This window comes from Schistocerca nitens, chromosome 3 (assembly GCF_023898315.1).
Source record: "Schistocerca nitens isolate TAMUIC-IGC-003100 chromosome 3, iqSchNite1.1, whole genome shotgun sequence".
NCBI classification, from domain to species: domain Eukaryota; kingdom Metazoa; phylum Arthropoda; class Insecta; order Orthoptera; family Acrididae; genus Schistocerca; species Schistocerca nitens.
Genome location: NC_064616.1, coordinates 27747867 through 27772055, shown reverse-complemented (window position 1 = coordinate 27772055; position 24189 = coordinate 27747867).

Genomic DNA, 24189 nt, shown 5'->3' with positions numbered 1-24189 from the left:
ATATAAGAGACACAATGCCGACTTAAGTACAGGAAGACTGAGTCTTCCTACCGTCTATGTTTTGAGCGTTTCTGTGTCATCAGTTTTACATTCCGATGCACCTCTGCAGGTTTACTGTATCCCTTGGACCTTCCCATTGACGATGAAAAACAAAAATTTCATCGGAAATATATATAAGAGACACAATGCCGACTTAATTACAGGAAGACTAAGTCTCCCTACTGTCTAAGATTTGAGCGTTTCCTGTGTCATCAGTTTTACTTTCCGATGCACCTCTGCAGGTTTACTATATCCCTTGGACCTTCCCATTCACGATGAAACACAGAAATTTCATCGGAAATAAATATAAGAGACACAATGCCGACTTAAGTACAGGAAGACTGAGGCTTCCTACTGTCTATGTTTTGAGCGATTCCTGTGTCACCAGTTTTACATTCCGATGCACCTCTGCAGGTTAACTGTATCCCTTGGACTTTCCCATTGACGATGAAACACTGAAATTGCATCGGAATTAAATATAAGAGACACAATGCCGACTTAAGTACAGGAAGACTGAGTCTTCCTACTGTCTATGTTTTGAGCGTTACCTGTGTCACCAGTTTTACATTCCGATGGACCTCTGCAGGTTTACTGCATCCATTGGACCTTCGCATTGACGATGAAACACAGAAAATGCATCAGAATTAAATATAAGAGACACAATGCCGACTTAAGTACAGGAAGACTGAGTCTTCCTACTGTCTATGTTTTGAGCGTTTGCTGTATCACCAGTTTTACATTCTGATGCACCTATGCAGGTTTACTGTATCCCTTGGACCTTCCCATTGACGATGAAACACAGAAATTGCATCGGAATAAATATAAGAGACACAATGCCGACTTAAGTACAGGAAGACTGAGTCTTCCTACTGTCTATGTTTTGAGCGTTTCCTGTGTCATCCGTTTTACATTCCGATGCACCTCTGCAGGTTTACTGTATCCCTTGCCCCTTCCCATTGGCGATGAAACACACAAATTGCATAGTAATTAAATATAAGAGACACAATGCCGACTTAAGTACAGGAAGACTGAGTCTTCCTACTGTATATGTTTTGAGCGTTTCCTGTGTCACCAGTTTTACATTCTGATGCACCTCTGCAGGTTAACCGTATCCCTTGTACCTTCCCATTGACGATGAAACACAGAAATTGCATCGGAATTAAATATAAGAGACACAATGCCGACTAAAGTACAGGAAGACTGAGTCTTCCTACTGTCTATGTTTTGAGCGTTTCCTGTGTCACCAGTTTTACATTCTGATGCACCTCTGCCGGTTTACCGTATCCATTGTACCTTCCCATTGACGATGAAACACAGAAATTGCATCGGAATTAAGTATAAGAGACACAATGCCGATTTAAGTACAGGAAGACTGAGTTTTCCTACTGTCTATAATTTGAGTGTTTCCTGTGTCACCAGTTTTACATTCCAATGCACCTCTACAGGTTTACTGTATCCCTTGGACCTTCCCATTGTCGATGAAACACAGAAATCGCATCGGAATTAAATATGAGAGACACAATGCCGACTTAAGTACGGGAAGAATGAGTCTTCCTACTGTCTACGTTTTGAGCGTTTCCTGTGTCATCCGTTTTACATTCCGATGCACCTCTGCAGGTTTACTGTATCCCTTGGACCTTCCCATTGTCGATGAAACACAGAAATCGCATCGGAATTAAATATGAGAGACACAATGCCGACTTAAATACAAGAAAACTAAGTCTTCTTACGGTCTATGTCTTGAGCGTATCCTGTGTCACCAGTTTTACATTCCGATGCACTTCTGCCGGTTTACTGTATCCCTTGGACCTTCCCATTGTCGATGAAACACAGAAATCGCATCGGAATTAAATATAAGAGACACAATGCCGACTTAAGTACAGGAAGACTGAGTCTTCCTACTGTCTATGTTTTGAGCGTTTCTGTGTCATCAGTTTTACATTCCGATGCACCTCTGCAGGTTTACTGTATCCCTTGGACCTTCCCATTGACGTGAAAAACAAAAATTTCATCGGAAATAAATATAAGAGACACAATGCCGACTTAATTACAGGAAGACTAAGTCTCCCTACTGTCTAAGTTTTGAGCGTTTCCTGTGTCATCAGTTTTACTTTCCGATACACCTCTGCAGGTTTACTATATCCCTTGGACCTTCCCATTCACGATGAAACACAGAAATTTCATCGGAAATAAATATAAGAGACACAATGCCGACTTAAGTACAGGAAGACTGAGGCTTCCTACTGTCTATGTTTTGAGCGATTCCTGTGTCACTAGTTTTACATTCCCATGCACCTCTGCAGGTTTACTATATCCCTTGGACCTTCCCATTCACGACGAAACACAGAAATTTCATCGGAAATAAATATAAGAGACACAATACCGACTTAAGTACAGGAAGACTGAGGCTTCCTACTGTCTATGTTTTGAGCGATTCCTGTGTCACCAGTTTTACATTCCGATGCACCTCTGCAGGTTAACTGTATCCCTTGGACTTTCCCATTGACGATGAAACACTGAAATTGCATCGGAATTAAATATAAGAGACACAATGCCGACTTAAGTACAGGAAGACTGAGTCTTCCTACTGTCTATGTTTTGAGCGTTACCTGTGTCACCAGTTTTACATTCCGATGGACCTCTGCAGGTTTACTGCATCCATTGGACCTTCCCATTGACGATGAAACACAGAAAATGCATCAGAATTAACTATAAGAGACACAATGCCGACTTAAGTACAGGAAGACTGAGTCTTCCTACTGTCTATGTTTTGAGCGTTTGCTGTATCACCAGTTTTACATTCTGATGCACCTCTGCAGGTTTACTGTATCCCTTGGACCATCCCATTGACGATGAAACACTGAAATTGCATCGGAATAAATATAAGAGACACAATGCCGACTTAAGTACAGGAAGACTGGGTCTTCATACTGTCTATAATTTGAGTGTTTCCTGTGTCACCAGTTTTACATTCCGATGCACCTCTACAGGTTTACTGTATCCCTTGGACCTTCCCATTGTCGATGAAACACAGAAATCGCATCGGAAATAATTATAAGAGACACAATGCCGACTTAAGTACAGGAAGAGTGAGTCTTCCTACTGTCTATGTTTTGAGCGTTTCCTGTGTCCTCCGTTTTACATTCCGATGCACCTCTGCAGGTTTACTGTATCCCTTGGACCTTCCCATTGACGATGAAACACAGAAATTGCATCGGAATTAAGTATAAGAGACACAATGCCGATTTAAGTACAGGAAGACTGAGTTTTCCTACTGTCTATAAGTTGAGTGTTTCCTGTGTCACCAGTTTTACATTCTGATGGACATCTGCAGGTTTACTGTATCCATTGGACCTTCCCATTGACGATGAAACACACAAATTGCATAGTAATTAAATATAAGAGACACAATGCCGACTTAAGTACAGGAAGACTGAGTCTTCCTACTGTATATGTTTTGAGCGTTTCCTGTGTCACCAGTTTTACATTCTGATGCACCTCTGCAGGTTAACCGTATCCCTTGTACCTTCCCATTAACGATGAAACACAGAAATTGCATCGGAATTAAATATAAGAGACACAATGCCGACTAAAGAACAGGAAGACTGAGTCTTCCTACTGTCTATGTTTTGAGCGTTTCCTGTGTCACCAGTTTTACATTCTGATGCACCTCTGCCGGTTTACCGTATCCATTGTACCTTCCCATTGACGATGAAACACAGAAATTGCATCGGAATTAAGTATAAGAGACACAATGCCGATTTAAGTACAGGAAGACTGAGTTTTCCTACTGTCTATAATTTGAGTGTTTCCTGTGTCACCAGTTTTACATTCCAATGCACCTCTACAGGTTTACTGTATCCCTTGGACCTTCCCATTGTCGATGAAACACAGAAATCGCATCGGAATTAAATATGAGAGACACAATGCCGACTTAAGTACGGGAAGAATGAGTCTTCCTACTGTCTACGTTTTGAGCGTTTCCTGTCTCATCCGTTTTACATTCCGATGCACCTCTGCAGGTTTACTGTATCCCTTGGACCTTCCCATTGTCGATGAAACACAGAAATCGCATCGGAATTAAATATGAGAGACACAATGCCGACTTAAATACAAGAAAACTAAGTCTTCTTACGGTCTATGTCTTGAGCGTATCCTGTGTCACCAGTTTTACATTCCGATGCACTTCTGCCGGTTTACTGTATCCCTTGGACCTTCCCATTGTCGATGAAACACAGAAATCGCATCGGAATTAAATATAAGAGACACAATGCCGACTTAAGTACAGGAAGACTGAGTCTTCCTACTGTCTATGTTTTGAGCGTTTCTGTGTCATCAGTTTTACATTCCGATGCACCTCTGCAGGTTTACTGTATCCCTTGGACCTTCCCATTGACGTGAAAAACAAAAATTTCATCGGAAATAAATATAAGAGACACAATGCCGACTTAATTACAGGAAGACTAAGTCTCCCTACTGTCTAAGTTTTGAGCGTTTCCTGTGTCATCAGTTTTACTTTCCGATACACCTCTGCAGGTTTACTATATCCCTTGGACCTTCCCATTCACGATGAAACACAGAAATTTCATCGGAAATAAATATAAGAGACACAATGCCGACTTAAGTACAGGAAGACTGAGGCTTCCTACTGTCTATGTTTTGAGCGATTCCTGTGTCACTAGTTTTACATTCCCATGCACCTCTGCAGGTTTACTATATCCCTTGGACCTTCCCATTCACGACGAAACACAGAAATTTCATCGGAAATAAATATAAGAGACACAATACCGACTTAAGTACAGGAAGACTGAGGCTTCCTACTGTCTATGTTTTGAGCGATTCCTGTGTCACCAGTTTTACATTCCGATGCACCTCTGCAGGTTAACTGTATCCCTTGGACTTTCCCATTGACGATGAAACACTGAAATTGCATCGGAATTAAATATAAGAGACACAATGCCGACTTAAGTACAGGAAGACTGAGTCTTCCTACTGTCTATGTTTTGAGCGTTACCTGTGTCACCAGTTTTACATTCCGATGGACCTCTGCAGGTTTACTGCATCCATTGGACCTTCCCATTGACGATGAAACACAGAAAATGCATCAGAATTAACTATAAGAGACACAATGCCGACTTAAGTACAGGAAGACTGAGTCTTCCTACTGTCTATGTTTTGAGCGTTTGCTGTATCACCAGTTTTACATTCTGATGCACCTCTGCAGGTTTACTGTATCCCTTGGACCTTCCCATTGACGATGAAACACTGAAAATGCATCGGAATAAATATAAGAGACACAATGCCGACTTAAGTACAGGAAGACTGGGTCTTCATACTGTCTATAATTTGAGTGTTTCCTGTGTCACCAGTTTTACATTCCGATGCACCTCTACAGGTTTACTGTATCCCTTGGACCTTCCCATTGTCGATGAAACACAGAAATCGCATCGGAAATAATTATAAGAGACACAATGCCGACTTAAGTACAGGAAGAGTGAGTCTTCCTACTGTCTATGTTTTGAGCGTTTCCTGTGTCCTCCGTTTTACATTCCGATGCACCTCTGCAGGTTTACTGTATCCCTTGGACCTTCCCATTGACGATGAAACACAGAAATTGCATCGGAATTAAGTATAAGAGACACAATGCCGATTTAAGTACAGGAAGACTGAGTTTTCCTACTGTCTATAAGTTGAGTGTTTCCTGTGTCACCAGTTTTACATTCTGATGGACATCTGCAGGTTTACTGTATCCATTGGACCTTCCCATTGACGATGAAACACAGAAATTGCATCGAAATTGAATATGAGAGACACAATGCCGACATAAGTACAGGAAGACTGAGTCTTCCTACTGTCTATGTTTTGAGCGTTTCCTGTGTCATCAATTTACATTCCGATGCACCTCTGAAGGTTTACTGTATCCCTTGGACCTTCCCATTGGCGATGAAACACACAAATTGCATAGTAATTAAATATAAGAGACACAATGCCGACTTAATTACAGGGAGACTAAGTCTCCCTACTGTCTAAGTTTTGAGCGTTTCCTGTGTCATCAGTTTTACTTTCCGATGCACCTCTGCAGGTTTACTATATCCCTTGGACCTTCCCATTCACGATGAAACACAGAAATTTCATCGGAAATAAATATAAGAGACACAATGCCGACTTAAGTACAGGAAGCCTGAGGCTTCCTACTGTCTATGTTTTGAGCGATTCCTGTGTCACCAGTTTTACATTCCGATGCACCTCTGCAGGTTAACTGTATCCCTTGGACTTTCCCATTGACGATGAAACACTGAAATTGCATCGGAATTAAATATCAGAGACACAATGCCGACTTAAATACAGGAAGACTGAGTCTTCCTACTGTCTATCTTTTGAGCGTTACCTGTGTCACCAGTTTTACATTCCGATGGACCTCTGCAGGTTTACTGCATCCATTGGACCTTCCCATTGACGATGAAACACAGAAAATGCATCAGAATTAAATATAAGAGACACAATGCCGACTTAAGTACAGGAAGACTGAGTCTTCCTACTGTCTATGTTTTGAGCGTTTGCTATATCACCAGTTTTACATTCTGATGCACCTATGCAGATTTACTGTATCCCTTGGACCTTCCCATTGACGATGAAACACAGAAATTGCATCGGAATAAATATAAGAGACACAATGCCGACTTAAGTACAGGAAGACTGGGTCGTCATACTGTCTATAATTTGAGTGTTTGCTGTGTCACCAGTTTTACATTCTGATGCACCTCTGCAGGTTTACCGGATCCATTGAACCTTCCCATTGACGATGAAACACAGAATTTGCATCGGAATTAAGTATAAGAGACACAATGCCGATTTAAGTACAGGAAGACTGAGTTTTCCTACTGTCTATAATTTGAGTGTTTCCTGTGTCCCCAGTTTTACATTCCAATGCACCTCTACAGGTTTACTGTATCCCTTGGACCTTCCCATTGTCGATGAAACACAGAAATCGAATCGGAATTAAATATGAGAGATGCAATGCCGACTTAAGTACGGGAAGACTGAGTCTTCCTACTGTCTATGTTTTGAGCGTTTCCTGTGTCATCCGTTTTACATTCCGATGCACCTCTGCAGGTTTAATGTATCCCTTGGACCTTCCCATTGGCGATGAAACACACAAATTGCATAGTAATTAAATATAAGAGACACAATGCCGACTTAAGTACAGGAAGACTGAGTTTTCCTACTGTATATGTTTTGAGCGTTTCCTGTGTCACCAGTTTTACATTCTGATGCACCTCTGCAGGTTAACCGTATCCCTTGTACCTTCCCATTGTCGAGGAAACACAGAAATTGCATCGGAATTAAATATAAGAGACACAATGCCGACTTAAGTACAGGAAGACTGAGTCTTCCTAATGTCTATGTTTTGAGCGTTTCCTGTGTCACCAGTTTTACATTTTGATGGACATCTGCAGGTTTACTGTATCCATTGGACCTTCCCATTGACGACGAAACACAGAAATTGCATCGAAATTGCATATGAGAAACACAATGCCGACATAAGTACAGGAAGACTGAGTCTTCCTACTGTATATGTTTTGAGCGTATCCTGTGTCACCAGTTTTACATTCCGATGCACCTCTACAGGTTTACTGTATCCCTTGGACCTTCCCATTTACGATGAAACACATAAATTGCATCGGAATTAAATATAAGAGACACAACGCCGACTTAAATACAAGAAAACTAAGTCTCCCTACTGTCTAAGTTTTGAGCGTTTCCTGTGTCATCAGTTTTACTTTCCGATACACCTCTGCAAGTTTACTATATCCCTTGGACCTTCCCATTCACGATGAAACACAGAAATTTCATCGGAAATAAATATAAGAGACACAATGCCGACTTAAGTACAGGAAGACTGAGGCTTCCCACTGTCTATGTTTTGAGCGATTCCTGTGTCACTAGTTTTACATTCCCATGCACCTCTGCAGGTTTACTATATCCCTTGGACCTTCCCATTCACGATGAAACACAGAAATTTCATCGGAAATAAATATAAGAGACACAATGCCGACTTAAGTACAGGAAGACTGAGGCTTCCTACTGTCTATGTTTTGAGCGATTCCTGTGTCACCAGTTTTTCATTCCGATGCACCTCTGCAGGTTAACTGTATCCCTTGGACTTTCCCATTGACGATGAAACACTGAAATTGCATCGGAATTAAATATAAGAGACACAATGCCGACTTAAGTACAGGAAGACTGAGTCTTCCTACTGTCTATGTTTTGAGCGTTACCTGTGTCACCAGTTTTACATTCCGATGGACCTCTGCAGGTTTACTGCATCCATTGGACCTTCCCATTGACGATGAAACACAGAAAATGCATCAGAATTAAATATAAGAGACACAATGCCGACTTAAGTACAGGAAGACTGCGTCTTCCTACTGTCTATGTTTTGAGCGTTTGCTGTATCACCAGTTTTACATTCTGATGCACCTCTGCAGTGTTTACTGTATCCCTTGGACCTTCCCATTGACGATGAAACACAGAAATTGCATTGGAATAAATATAAGAGACACAATGCCGACTTAAGTACAGAAAGACTGGGTCTTCATACTGTCTATAATTTGAGTGTTTCCTGTGTCACCAGTTTTACATTCCGATGCACCTCTACAGGTTTACTGTATCCCTTGGACCTTCCCATTGTCGATGAAACACAGAAATCGCATCGGAAATAATTATAAGAGACACAATGCCGACTTAAGTACAGGAAGAGTGAGTCTTCCTACTGTCTATGTTTTGAGCGTTTCCTGTGTCATCCGTTTTACATTCCGATGCACCTCTGCAGGTTTACTGTATCCCTTGGACCTTCCCATTGGCGATGAAACACACAAATTGCATAGTAATTAAATATAAGAGACACAATGCCGACTTAAGTACAGGAAGACTGAGTCTTCCTACTGTATATGTTTTGAGCGTTTCCTGTGTCACCATTTTTCATTCTGATGCACCTCTGCAGGTTAACCGTATCCCTTGTACCTTCCCATTGACGATGAAACACAGAAATTGCATCGGAATTATATATAAGAGACACAATGCCGACTAAAGAACAGGAAGACTGAGTCTTCCTACTGTCTATGTTTTGAGCGTGTCCTGTGTCACCAGTTTTACATTCTGATGCACCTCTGCAGGTTTACCGTATCCATTGTACCTTCCCATTGACGATGAAACACAGAAATTGCATCGGAATTAAGTATAAGAGACACAATGCCGATTTAAGTACAGGAAGACTGAGTTTTCCTACTGTCTATAATTTGAGTGTTTCCTGTGTCACCAGTTTTACATTCTGATGGACATCTGCAGGTTTACTGTATCCATTGGACCTTCCCATTGACGATGAAACACAGAAATTGCATCGAAATTGAATATGAGAGACACAATGCCGACATAAGTACAGGAAGACTGAGTCTTCCTACTGTATATGTTTTGAGCGTTTCCTGTGTCACCAGTTTTACATTCCGATGCACCTCTACAGGTTTACTGTATCCCTTGGACCTTCCCATTTACGACGAAACACATAAATTGCATCGGAATTAAATATAAGAGACACAACGCCGACTTAAATACAAGAAAACTAAGTCTTCTTACGGTCTATGTCTTGAGCGTATCCTGTGTCACCAGTTTTACATTCCGATGCACTTCTGCCGGTTTACTGTATCCCTTGGACCTTCCCATTGTCGATGAAACACAGAAATCGCATCGGAAATAAAAATAAGAGACACAATGCCGACTTAAGTACAGGAAGACTGAGGCTTCCTACTGTCTATGTTTTGAGCGATTCCTGTGTCACCAGTTTTACATTCCGATGCACCTCTGCAGGTTTACTGTATCCCTAGGACTTTCCCATTGACGATGAAACACTGAAATTGCATCGGAATTAAATATGAGACACAATGCCGACTTAAGTAGAGGAAGACTGAGTCTTCCTACTGTCTAGGTTTTGAGCGTCACCTGTGTCACCAGTTTTACATTCCGATTCACCTCTGCAGGTTTACTGCATCCATTAACCTTCCCATTGACGATGAAGCACAGAAAATGCATCGGAATTAAATATAAGAGACACAATGCCGACTTAAGTACAGGAAGACTGAGTCTTCCTACTGTCTATGTTTTGAGCGTTACCTGTTTCACCAGTTTTACATTCCGAGGCACCTCTGCAGGTTTACTGCATCCATTGGACCTTCCCATTGACGATGAAACACAGAAAATGCATCGGAATTAAATATAAGAGACACAATGCCGACTTAAGTACAGGAAGACTGAGTCTTCCTACAGTCTATGTTTTGAGCGTTTCCTGTGTCACCAGTTTTACATTCCGATTCACCTCTGCAGGTTTACTGTATCCATTGGACCTTCCCATCGACGATGTAACACATAAATTACATCGGAATTAAATATAAGAGACACAACGCCGACTTAAGTACCAGAAAACTAAGTCTTCTTATGGTCTATGTCTTGAGCGTTTCCTGTGTCACCAGTTTTACATTCCGGTGCACTTCTGCTGGTTTACTGTATCCCTTAGACCTTTCCATTGTCGATGAAACACAGAAATCGTATCGGAATTAAATATAAGAGACACATTGCCGATTTAAGTACAGGAAGACAGTCTTCCTACTGTCTATGTTTTGAGTGTTTCGTGTGTCACTAGTTTTACATTCCCATGAACCTCGGCAGGTTTACTGTATCCCTTGGACCTTCACATTTACGATGAAACACAGAAATTGCATCGGAAATAAATATAAGAGACACAAAGCCGACATCAGTACAGGAAGACTAAGTCTTCCTACTGTCTATGTTTTGACCGTTTCCGATGTCATCAGTTTTACTTTCCGATGCACCTCTGCAGGTTTACTATGTCCCTTGGACCTTCCCACTCACGATGAAACACAGAAATTTCATCGGAAATAAGTATAAGAGACACAATGCCGACTTAAGTACAGGAAGACTGAGTCTTCCTACTGTCTATGTTTTGAGCGTTTCCTGTGTCATCCGTTTTACATTCCGATGCACTTCTGCAGGTTTACTGTATCCCTTGGACCTTCCCATTGGCGATGAAACACACAAATTGCATAGTAATTAAATATAAGAGACACAATGCCGACTTAAGTACAGGAAGACTGAGTCTTCCTACTGTCTATGTTTTGAGCGTTTCCTGTGTCACCAGTTTTACATTCCGATTCACCTCTGCAGGTTTACTGTATCCATTGGACCTTCCCATTGACGATGAACACAGAAATTGCATTAGAATTAAATATAAGAGACACAACGCTGACTTAGGTACAAGAAAAATGAGTCTTCTTACGGTCTATGTCTTAAGCGTTTCCTGTGTCACCAGTTTTACATTCCGATGCACTTCTGCTGGTTTACTGTATCCCTTAGACCTTTCCATTGTCGATGAAACACAGAAATCGTATCGGAATTAACTATAAGAGACACATTGCCGACTTAAGTACAGGAAGACAGTCTTCCTACTGTCTATGTTTTGAGTGTTTCGTGTGTCACTAGTTTTACATTCCCATGAACCTCGGCAGGTTTACTGTATCCCTTGGACCTTCACATTTACGATGAAACACAGAAATTGCATCGGAAATAAATATAAGAGACACAATGCCGACATAAGTACAGGAAGACTAAGTCTTCCTACTGTCTATGTTTTGACCGTTTCCGATGTCATCAGTTTTACTTTCCGATGCACCTCTGCAGGTTTACTATGTCCCTTGGACCTTCCCACTCACGATGAAACACAGAAATTTCATCGGAAATAAGTATAAGAGACACAATGCCGACTTAAGTACAGGAAGACTGAGCCTTCCTACTGTCTATGTTTTGAGCGTTTCCTGTGTCACCAGTTTTACATTCCGATGCACCAATGCAGGTTTACTGTATCCCTTGGACCTTCCCATTGACGATGAAACACAGAAATTTGCATCGGAATTAAATATAAGAGACACAATGCCGACTTAAGTACAGGATGACTGAGTCTTCCTACTGTCTATGCTTTGAGCGTTACCTGTGTCACCAGTTTTACATTCCGATGGACCTCTGCAGGTTTACTGTATCCCTTGGACCTTCCCATTGTCGATGAAACACAGAAATCGCATCGGAATTAATTATAAGAGACACAACGCCGACTTAAGTACCAGAAAACTAAGTCTTCTTATGGTCTATGTCTTGAGCGTTTCCTGTGTCACCAGTTTTACATTCCGGTGCTCTTCTGCCGGTTTACTGTATCCCTTGGACCTTCCCATTGTCGATGAAACACAGAAATCGCATCGGAATTAAATATATGAGACACAATGCCGACTTAAGTACAGGTAGACTAAGTCTTCCTACTGTCTATGTTTTGAGCGTTTCCTGTGTCATCAGTTTTACTTTCCGATGCACCTCTGCAGGTTTACTATATCCCTTGGACCTTCCCATTCACGATGAAACACAGAAATTTCATCGGAAATAAATATTAGAGACACAATGCCGACTTAAGTACAGGAAGACTGAGTCTTCCTACTGTCTATGTTTTGAGCGTTTCCTGTGTCATCCGTTTTACATTCCGATGCACCTCTGCAGGTTTACTGTATCCCTTGGACCTTCCCATTGGCGATGAAACACACAAATTGCATAGTAATTAAATATAAGAGACACAATGCCGACTTAAGTACAGGAAGACTGAGTCGTCCACTTGTCTATGCTTTGAGCGTTACCTGTGTCACCAGTTTTACATTCCGATGGACCTCTGCAGGTTTACTGCATCCATTAACCTTCCCATTGACGATGAAACACAGACAATGCATCGGAATTAAATATAAGAGACACAATGCCGACATAAGTACAGGAAGACTGAGTCTTCCTACAGTCTATGTTTTGAGCGTTTCCTGTGTCACCAGTTTTACATTCTGATGCACCTCTGCAGGTTTACTGTATCCCTTGGACCTTCCCATTGACGATGAAACACAGAAATTGCATCGGAAATTAATGTAAGAGACACAATGCCGACTTAAGTACAGGAAGACTGGGTCTTCATACTGTCTATAATTTGAGCGTTTCCTGTGTCACTAGTCTTACATTCCGATGCACTTCTGCAGGTTTGCTGTATCTCTTGGACCTTCCCATTAACGATGAAACACAGAAAATGCATCGGATTTAAATATAAGAGACACAATGCCGACTTAAGTACAGGAAGACTGAGTCTTCCTACTGTCTATGTTTTGAGCGTTACCTGTGTCACCAGTTTTACATTCCGATGCACCTCTGCAGGTTTACCGTATCCCTTGTACCTTCCCATTGACGATGAAACACAGAAATTGCATCGGAATGAAATATAAGAGACACAAAGCCGACCTAAGTACAGAAAGACTGAGTTTTCCTACTGTCTATAATTTGAGTGTTTCCTGTGTCACCAGTTTTACATTCCGATGCACCTCTACAGTTTTACTGTGTCCCTTGAACCTTCCCATTGTCGATGAAACACAGAAATTGCATAGGAATTAAATATAAGAGACACAATGCCGACTTAAGTACAGGAAGACTGAGTCTACCTACTGTCTATGTTTTGAGCGTTTCGTGTGTCACTAGTTTTACATTCCGATGCACCTCTGCAGGTTTACTGTACCCCTTGGACCTTCCCATTGACGATGAAACACAGAAATTGCATCGGAATTAAATATAAGAGACACAATGCCGACTTAAGTACAGGAAGACTGAGTCTTCCTACTGTCTATGTTTTGAGCGTTACCTGTGTCACCAGTTTTACATTCCGATGCACCTCTGCAGGTTTACTGTATCCATTGGACCTTCCCATCGACGACGAAACACATAAATTACATCGGAATTAAATATAAGAGACACATCGCCGACTTAAGTACCAGAAAACTAAGTCTTCTTATGGTCTATGTCTTGAGCGTTTCCTGTGTCACCAGTTTTACATTCCGGTGCTCTTCTGCCGGTTTACTGTATCCCTTGGACCTTCCCATTGTCGATGAAACACAGAAATTGCATAGGAATTAAATATAAGAGACACAATGCCGACTTAAGTACAGGAAGACTGAGTCTACCTACTGTCTATGTTTTGAGCGTTTCCTGTGTCATCCGTTTTACATTCCGGTGCACCTCTGCAGGTTTACTGTATCCCTTGGACCTTCCCATTGGCGATGAAACACACAAATTGCATAGTAATTAAATATAAGAGACACAATGCCGACTTAAGTACAGGAAGACTGAGCCTTCCTACTGTCTATGTTTTGAGTGTTTCCTGTGTCACTAGTTTTACATTCCGATGGACCTCTGCAGGTTTACTGTATCCCTTGGACCTTCCCATTGTCGATGAAACACAGAAATCACATCGGAATTAATTATAAGAGACACAATGCCGACTTAAGTACAGGAAGACTGAGTCTTCCTACTGTCTATGTTTTGAGCGTTTCCTGTGTCACCAGTTTTACATTCCGATGCACCTATGCAGGTTTACTGTATCCCTTGGACCTTCCCATTGACGATGAAACACAGAAATTGCATCGGAATTAAATATAAGAGACACAATGCCGACTTAAGTACAGGAAGACTGAGTCGTCCACTTGTCTATGCTTTGAGCGTTACCTGTGTCACCAGTTTTACATTCCGATGGACCTCTGCAGGTTTACTGCATCCATTAACCTTCCCATTGACGATGAAACACAGACAATGCATCGGAATTAAATATAAGAGACACAATGCCGACATAAGTACAGGAAGACTGAGTCTTCCTACAGTCTATGTTTTGAGCGTTTCCTGTGTCACCAGTTTTACATTCTGATGCACCTCTGCAGGTTTACTGTATCCCTTGGACCTTCCCATTGACGATGAAACACAGAAATTGCATCGGAAATTAATGTAAGAGACACAATGCCGACTTAAGTACAGGAAGACTGGGTCTTCATACTGTCTATAATTTGAGCGTTTCCTGTGTCACTAGTCTTACATTCCGATGCACTTCTGCAGGTTTGCTGTATCTCTTGGACCTTCCCATTAACGATGAAACACAGAAAATGCATCGGATTTAAATATAAGAGACACAATGCCGACTTAAGTACAGGAAGACTGAGTCTTCCTACTGTCTATGTTTTGAGCGTTACCTGTGTCACCAGTTTTACATTCCGATGCACCTCTGCAGGTTTACCGTATCCCTTGTACCTTCCCATTGACGATGAAACACAGAAATTGCATCGGAATGAAATATAAGAGACACAAAGCCGACCTAAGTACAGAAAGACTGAGTTTTCCTACTGTCTATAATTTGAGTGTTTCCTGTGTCACCAGTTTTACATTCCGATGCACCTCTACAGTTTTACTGTGTCCCTTGAACCTTCCCATTGTCGATGAAACACAGAAATTGCATAGGAATTAAATATAAGAGACACAATGCCGACTTAAGTACAGGAAGACTGAGTCTACCTACTGTCTATGTTTTGAGCGTTTCGTGTGTCACTAGTTTTACATTCCGATGCACCTCTGCAGGTTTACTGTACCCCTTGGACCTTCCCATTGACGATGAAACACAGAAATTGCATCGGAATTAAATATAAGAGACACAATGCCGACTTAAGTACAGGAAGACTGAGTCTTCCTACTGTCTATGTTTTGAGCGTTACCTGTGTCACCAGTTTTACATTCCGATGCACCTCTGCAGGTTTACTGTATCCATTGGACCTTCCCATCGACGACGAAACACATAAATTACATCGGAATTAAATATAAGAGACACAACGCCGACTTAAGTACCAGAAAACTAAGTCTTCTTATGGTCTATGTCTTGAGCGTTTCCTGTGTCACCAGTTTTACATTCCGGTGCTCTTCTGCCGGTTTACTGTATCCCTTGGACCTTCCCATTGTCGATGAAACACAGAAATCGCATCGGAATTAAATATATGAGACACAAAGCCGACTTAAGTACAGGTAGACTAAGTCTTCCTACTGTCTATGTTTTGAGCGTTTCCTGTGTCATCAGTTTTACTTTCCGATGCACCTCTGCAGGTTTACTATATCCCTTGGACCTTCCCATTCACGATGAAACACAGAAATTTCATCGGAAATAAATATTAGAGACACAATGCCGACTTAAGTACAGGAAGACTGAGTCTTCCTACTGTCTATGTTTTGAGCGTTTCCTGTGTCATCCGTTTTACATTCCGGTGCACCTCTGCAGGTTTACTGTATCCCTTGGACCTTCCCATTGGCGATGAAACACACAAATTGCATAGTAATTAAATATAAGAGACACAATGCCGACTTAAGTACAGGAAGACTGAGTCTTCCTACTGCCTATGTTTTGAGCGTTTCCTGTGTCACCAGTTTTACATTCCGATTCACCTCTGCAGGTTTACTGTATCCATTGGACCTTCCCATTGACGATGAACACAGAAATTGCATTAGAATTAAATATAAGAGACACAACGCCGACTTAAGTACAAGAAAACTGAGTCTTCTTACGGTCTATGTCTTAAGCGTTTCCTGTGTCACCAGTTTTACATTCCGATGCACTTCTGCTGGTTTACTGTATCCCTTGCACCTTTCCATTGTCGATGAAACACAGAAATCGCATCGGAATTAAATATAAGAGACACATTGCCGACTTAAGTACAGGAAGACAGAGTCTTCCTACTGTCTATGTTTTGAGCGTTTCGTGTGTCACTAGTTTTACATTCCCATGCACCTCGGCAGGTTTACTGTATCCCTTGGACCTTCACATTTACGATGAAACACAGAAATTGCATCGGAAATAAATATAAGAGACACTATGCCGACATAAGTACAGGAAGACTAAGTCTTCCTACTGTCTATGTTTTGACCGTTTCCGGTGTCGTCAGTTTTACTTTCCGATGCACCTCTGCAGGTTTACTATGTCCCTTGGACCTTCCCACTCACGATGAAACACAGAAATTTCATCGGAAATAAATATAAGAGACACAAAGCCGACTTAAGTACAGGAAGACTGAGCCTTCCTACTGTCTATGTTTTGAGCGTTTCCTGTGTCACCAGTTTTACATTCCGATGCACCTATGCAGGTTTACTGTATCCCTTGGACCTTCCCATTGACGATGAAACACAGAAATTTGCATCGGAATTAAATATAAGAGACACAATGCCGACTTAAGTAAAGGAAGACTGAGTCTTCCTACTGTCTATGCTTTGAGCGTTACCTGTGTCACCAGTTTTACATTCCGATGGACCTCTGCAGGTTTACTGTATCCCTTGGACCTTCCCATAGTCGATGAAACACAGAAATCGCATCGGAATTAATTATAAGAGACACAATGCCGACTTAAGTACAGGAAGACTGAGTCTACCTACTGTCTATGTTTTGAGCGTTTCGTGTGTCACTAGTTTTACATTCCGATGCACCTCTGCAGGTTTCCTGTATCCCTTGGACCTTCCCATTGACGATGAAACGCAGAAATTGCATCGGAATTAAATATAAGAGACACAATGCCGACTTAAGTACAGGAAGACTGTGTCTTCCACTTGTCTATGCTTTGAGCGTTACCTGTGTCACCAGTTTTACATTCCGATGGACCTCTGCAGGTTTACTGCATCCATTAACCTTCCCATTGACGATGAAACACAGAAAATGCATCGGAATTAAATATAAGAGTCACAATGCCGACTTAAGTACAGGAAGACTGAGTCTTCCTACTGTCTATGTTTTGATCGTTACCTGTGTCACCAGTTTTACATTCCGATGCACCTCTGCAGGTTTACTGCATCCATTGGACCGTCCCATTGACGATGAAACACAGAAAATGCATCGGAATTAAATATAAGAGACACAATGCCGACTTAAGTACAGGAAGACTGAGTCTTCCTACAGTCTATGTTTTGAGCGTTTCCTGTGTCACCAGTTTTACATTCTGATGCACCTCTGCAGGTTTACTGTATCCCTTGGATCTTCCCATTGACGATGAAACACAGAAATTGCATCGGAATTTAATGTAAGAGACACAATGTCGACTTAAGTACAGGAAGACTGGGTCTTCATACTGTCTATAATTTGAGCGTTTCCTGTGTCACTAGTCTTACATTCCGATGCACTTCTGCAGGTTTGCTGTATCTCTTGGACCTTCCCATTAACGATGAAACACAGAAAATGCATCAGATTTAAATATAAGAGACACAATGCCGACTTAAGTACAGGAAGACTGAGTCTTCCTACTGAGTATGTTTTGAGCGTTTCCTGTGTCACCAGCTTTACATTCTGATGCACCTCTGCAGGTTTACCGTATCCCTTGTACCTTCCCATTGACGATGAAACACAGAAATTGCATCAGAATGAAATATAAGAGACACAAAGCCGACTTAAGTACAGGAAGACTGAGTTTTCCTACTGTCTATAATTTGAGTGTTTCCTGTGTCACCTGTTTTACATTCCGATGCACCTCTACAGTTTTACTGTGTCCCTTGAACCTTTCCATTGTCGATGAAACACAGAAATTGCATAGGAATTAAATATAAGAGACACAATGCCGACTTAAGTACAGGAAGACTGAGTCTACCTACTGTCTATGTTTTGAGCGTTTCGTGTGTCACTAGTTTTACATTCCGATGCACCTCTGCAGGTTTACTGTACCCCTTGGACCTTCCCATTGACGATGAAACACAGAAATTGCATCGGAATTAAATATAAGAGACACAATGCCGACTTAAGTACAGGAAGACTGAGTCTTCCTACTGTCTATGTTTTGAGCGTTACCTGTGTCACCAGTTTTACATTCCGATGCACCTCTGCAGGTTTACTGTATCCATTGGACCTTCCCATCGACGATGAAACACATAAATTACATCGGAATTAAATATAAGAGACACAACGCCGACTTAAGTACCAGAAAACTAAGTCTTCTTATGGTCTATGTCTTGAGCGTTTCCTGTGTCACCAGTTTTACATTCCGGTGCTCTTCTGCCGGTTTACTGTATCCCTTGGACCTTCCCATTGGCGATGAAACACACAAATTGCATAGTAATTAAATATAAGAGACACAATGCCGACTTAAGTACAGGAAGACTGAGTCTTCCTACTGTCTATGTTTTGAGCGTTTCCTGTGTCACCAGTTTTACATTCCGATTCACCTCTGCAGGTTTACTGTATCCATTGGACCTTCCCATTGACGATGAACACAGAAATTGCATTAGAATTAAATATAAGAGACACAACGCCGACTTAAGTACAAGAAAACTGAGTCTTCTTACGGTCTATGTCTTAAGCGTTTCCTGTGTCACCAGTTTTACATTCCGATGCACTTCTGCTGGTTTACTGTATCCCTTGCACCTTTCCATTGTCGATGAAACACAGAAATCGCATCGGAATTAAATATAAGAGACACATCGCCGACTTAAGTACAGGAAGACAGAGTCTTCCTACTGTCTATGTTTTGAGCGTTTCGTGTGTCACTAGTTTTACATTCCCATGCACCTCGGCAGGTTTACTGTATCCCTTGGACCTTCACATTTACTATGAAACACAGAAATTGCATCGGAAATAAATATAAGAGACACAATGCCGACATAAGTACAGGAAGACTAAGTCTTCCTACTGTCTATGTTTCGACCGTTTCCGGTGTCATCAGTTTTACTTTCCAATGCACCTCTGCAGCTTTACTATGTCCCTTGGACCTTCCCACTCACGATGAAACACAGAAATTTCATCGGAAATAAATATAAGAGACACAATGCCGACTTAAGTACAGGAAGACTGAGCCTTCCTACTGTCTATGTTTTGAGCGTTTCCTGTGTCACCAGTTTTACATTCCGATGCACCTATGCTGGTTTACTGTATCCCTTGGACGTTCCCATTGACGATGAAACACAGAAATTGCATCGGAATTAAATACACTCCTGGAAATTGAAATAAGAACACCGTGAATTCATTGTCCCAGGAAGGGGAAACTTTATTGACACATTCCTGGGGTCAGATACATCACATGATCACACTGACAGAACCACAGGCACATAGACACAGGTAACAGAGCATGCACAATGTCGGCACTAGTACAGTGTATATCCACCTTTCGCAGCAATGCAGGCTGCTATTGTCCCATGGAGACGATCGTAGAGATGCTGGATGTAGTCCTGTGGAACGGCTTGCCATGCCATTTCCACCTGGCGCCTCAGTTGGACCAGCGTTCGTGCTGGACGTGCAGACCGCGTGAGACGACGCTTCATCCAGTCCCAAACATGCTCAATGGGGGACAGATCCGGAGATCTTGCTGGCCAGGGTAGTTGACTTACACCTTCTAGAGCACGTTGGGTGGCACGGGATACATGCGGACGTGCATTGTCCTGTTGGAACAGCAAGTTCCCTTGCCGGTCTAGGAATGGTAGAACGATGGGGTCGATGACGGTTTGGATGTACCGTGCACTATTCAGTGTCCCCTCGACGATCACCAGTGGTGTACGGCCAGTGTAGGAGATCGCTCCCCACACCATGATGCCGGGTGTTGGCCCTGTGTGCCTCGGTCGTATGCAGTCCTGATTGTGGCGCTCACCTGCACGGCGCCAAACACGCATACGACCATCATTGGCACCAAGGCAGAAGCGACTCTCATCGCTGAAGACGACACGTCTCCATTCGTCCCTCCATTCACGCCTGTCGCGACACCACTGGAGGCGGGCTGCACGATGTTGGGGCGTGAGCGGAAGACGGCCTAACGGTGTGCGGGACCGTAGCCCAGCTTCATGGAGACGGTTGCGAATGGTCCTCGCCGATACCCCAGGAGCAATAGTGTCCCTAATTTGCTGCGAAGTGGCGGTGCGGTCCCCTACGGCACTGCGTAGGATCCTACGGTCTTGGCGTGCATCCGTGCGTCGCTGCGGTCTGGTCCCAGGTCGACGGGCACGTGCACCTTCCGCCGACCACTGGTGACAACATCGATGTACTGTGGAGACCTCACGCCCCACGTGTTGAGCAATTCGGCGGTACGTCCACCCGGCCTCCCGCATGCCCACTATACGCCCTCGCTCAAAGTCCGTCAACTGCACATACGGTTCACGTCCACGCTGTCGCGGCATGCTACCAGTGTTAAAGACTGCGATGGAGCTCCGTATGCCGCGGCAAACTGGCTGACACTGACGGCGGCGGTGCACAAATGCTGCGCAGCTAGCGCCATTCGACGGCCAACACCGCGGTTCCTGGTGTGTCCGCTGTGCCGTGCGTGTGATCGTTGCTTGTACAGCCCTCTCGCAGTGTCCGGAGCAAGTATGGTGGATCTGACACGCCGGTGTCAATGTGTTCTTTTTTCCATTTCCAGGAGTGTATAAGAGACACATTGCCGACTTAAGTACAGGAAGACAGAGTCTTCCTACTGTCTATGTTTTGAGCGTTTCGTGTGTCACTAGTTTTACATTCCCATGCACCTCGGCAGGTTTACTGTATCCCTTGGACGTTCCCATTGACGATGAAACACAGAAATTGCATCGGAATTAAATATAAGAGACACAATGCCGACTTAAGTACAGGAAGACTGAGTCTTCCTACTGTCTATGCTTTGAGCGTTACCAGTGTCACCAGTTTTACATTCCGATGGACCTCTGCAGGTTTACTGTATCCCTTGGACGTTCCCATTGACGATGAAACACAGAAATTGCATCGGAATTAAATATAAGAGACACAATGCCGACTTAAGTACAGGAAGACTGAGTCTTCCTACAGTCTATGTTTTGAGCGTTTCCTGTGTCACCAGTTTTACATTCTGATGCACCTCTGCAGGTTTACTGTATCCCTTGGACCTTCCCATTGACGATGAAACACAGAAATTGCATCGGAATTAAATATAAGAGACACAATGCCGACTTAAGTACAGGAAGACTGAGTCTTCCTACTGTCTATGTTTTGAGCGTTACCTGTGTCACCAGTTTTACATTCCGATGCACCTCTGCAGGTTTACTGTATCCATTGGACCTTCCCATCGACGATGAAACACATAAATTACATCGGAATTAAATATAAGAGACACAACGCCGACTTAAGTACCAGAAAACTAAGTCTTCTTATGGTCTATGTCTTGAGCGTTTCCTGTGTCACCAGTTTTACATTCCGGTGCTCTTCTGCCGGTTTACTGTATCCCTTGGACCTTCCCATTGTCGATGAAACACAGAAATCGCATCGGAATTAAATATATGAGACACAATGCCGACTTAAGTACAGGTAGACTAAGTCTTCCTACTGTCTATGTTTTGAGCGTTTCCTGTGTCATCAGTTTTACTTTCCGATGCACCTCTGCAGGTTTACTATATCCCTTGGACCTTCCCATTCACGATGAAACACAGAAATTTCATCGGAAATAAATATTAGAGACACTATGCCGACTTAAGTACAGGAAGACTGAGTCTTCCTAATGTCTATGTTTTGAGCGTTTCCTGTGTCATCCGTTTTACATTCCGATGCACCTCTGCAGGTTTACTGTATCCCTTGGACCTTCCCATTGGCGATGAAACACACAAATTGCATAGTAATTAAATATAAGAGACACAATGCCGACTTAAGTACAGGAAGACTGAGTCTTTCTACTGTCTATGTTTTGAGCGTTTCCTGTGTCACCAGTTTTACATTCCGATTCACCTCTGCAGGTTTACTGTATCCATTGGACCTTCCCATTGACGATGAACACAGAAATTGCATTAGAATTAAATATAAGAGACACAACGCCGACTTAAGTACAAGAAAACTGAGTCTTCTTACGGTCTATGTCTTAAGCGTTTCCTGTGTCACCAGTTTTACATTCCGATGCATTTCTGCTGGTTTACTGTATCCCTTGCACCTTTCCATTGTCGATGAAACACAGAAATCGCATCGGAATTAAATATAAGAGACACATTGCCGACTTAAGTACAGGAAGACAGAGTGTTCCTACTGTCTATGTTTTGAGCGTTTCGTGTGTCACTAGTTTTACATTCCCATGCACCTCGGCAGGTTTACTGTATCCCTTGGACCTTCACATTTACGATGAAACACAGAAATTGCATCGGAAATAAATATAAGAGACACAATGCCGACATAAGTACAGGAAGACTAAGTCTTCCTACTGTCTATGTTTTGACCGTTTCCGGTGTCATCAGTTTTACTTTCCGATGCACCTCTGCAGGTTTACTATGTCCCTCATACCTTCCCACTCACGATGAAACACAGAATTTTCATCGGAAATAAATATAAGAGACACAATGCCGACTTAAGTACAGGAAGACTGAGCCTTCCTACTGTCTATAATTTGAGTGTTTCCTGTGTCACCAGTTTTACATTCCGATGCACCTCTACAGTTTTACTGTGTCCCTTGAACCTTCCCATTGTCGATGAAACACAGAAATTGCATAGGAATTAAATATAAGAGACACAATGCCGACTTAAGTACAGGAAGACTGAGTCTACCTACTGTCTATGTTTTGAGCGTTTCGTGTGTCACTAGTTTTACATTCCGATGCACCTCTGCAGGTTTACTGTACCCCTTGGACCTTCCCATTGACGATGAAACACAGAAATTGCATCGGAATTAAATATAAGAGACACAATGCCGACTTAAGTACAGGAAGACTGAGTCTTCCTACTGTCTATGTTTTGAGCGTTACCTGTGTCACCAGTTTTACATTCCGATGCACCTCTGCAGGTTTACTGTATCCATTGGACCTTCCCATTGTCGATGAAACACATAAATTACATCGGAATTAAATATAAGAGACACAACGCCGACTTAAGTACCAGAAAACTAAGTCTTCTTATGGTCTATGTCTTGAGCGTTTCCTGTGTCACCAGTTTTACATTCCGGTGCTGTTCTGCCGGTTTACTGTATCCCTTGGACCTTCCCATTGTCGATGAAACACAGAAATCGCATCGGAATTAAATATATGAGACACAATGCCGACTTAAGTACAGGTAGACTAAGTCTTCCTACTGTCTATGTTTTGAGCGTTTCCTGTGTCATCAGTTTTACTTTCCGATGCACCTCTGCAGGTTTACTATATCCCTTGGACCTTCCCATTCACGATGAAACACAGAAATTTCATCGGAAATAAATATTAGAGACACAATGCCGACTTCAGTACAGGAAGACTGAGTCTTCCTACTGTCTATGTTTTGAGCGTTTCCTGTGTCACCAG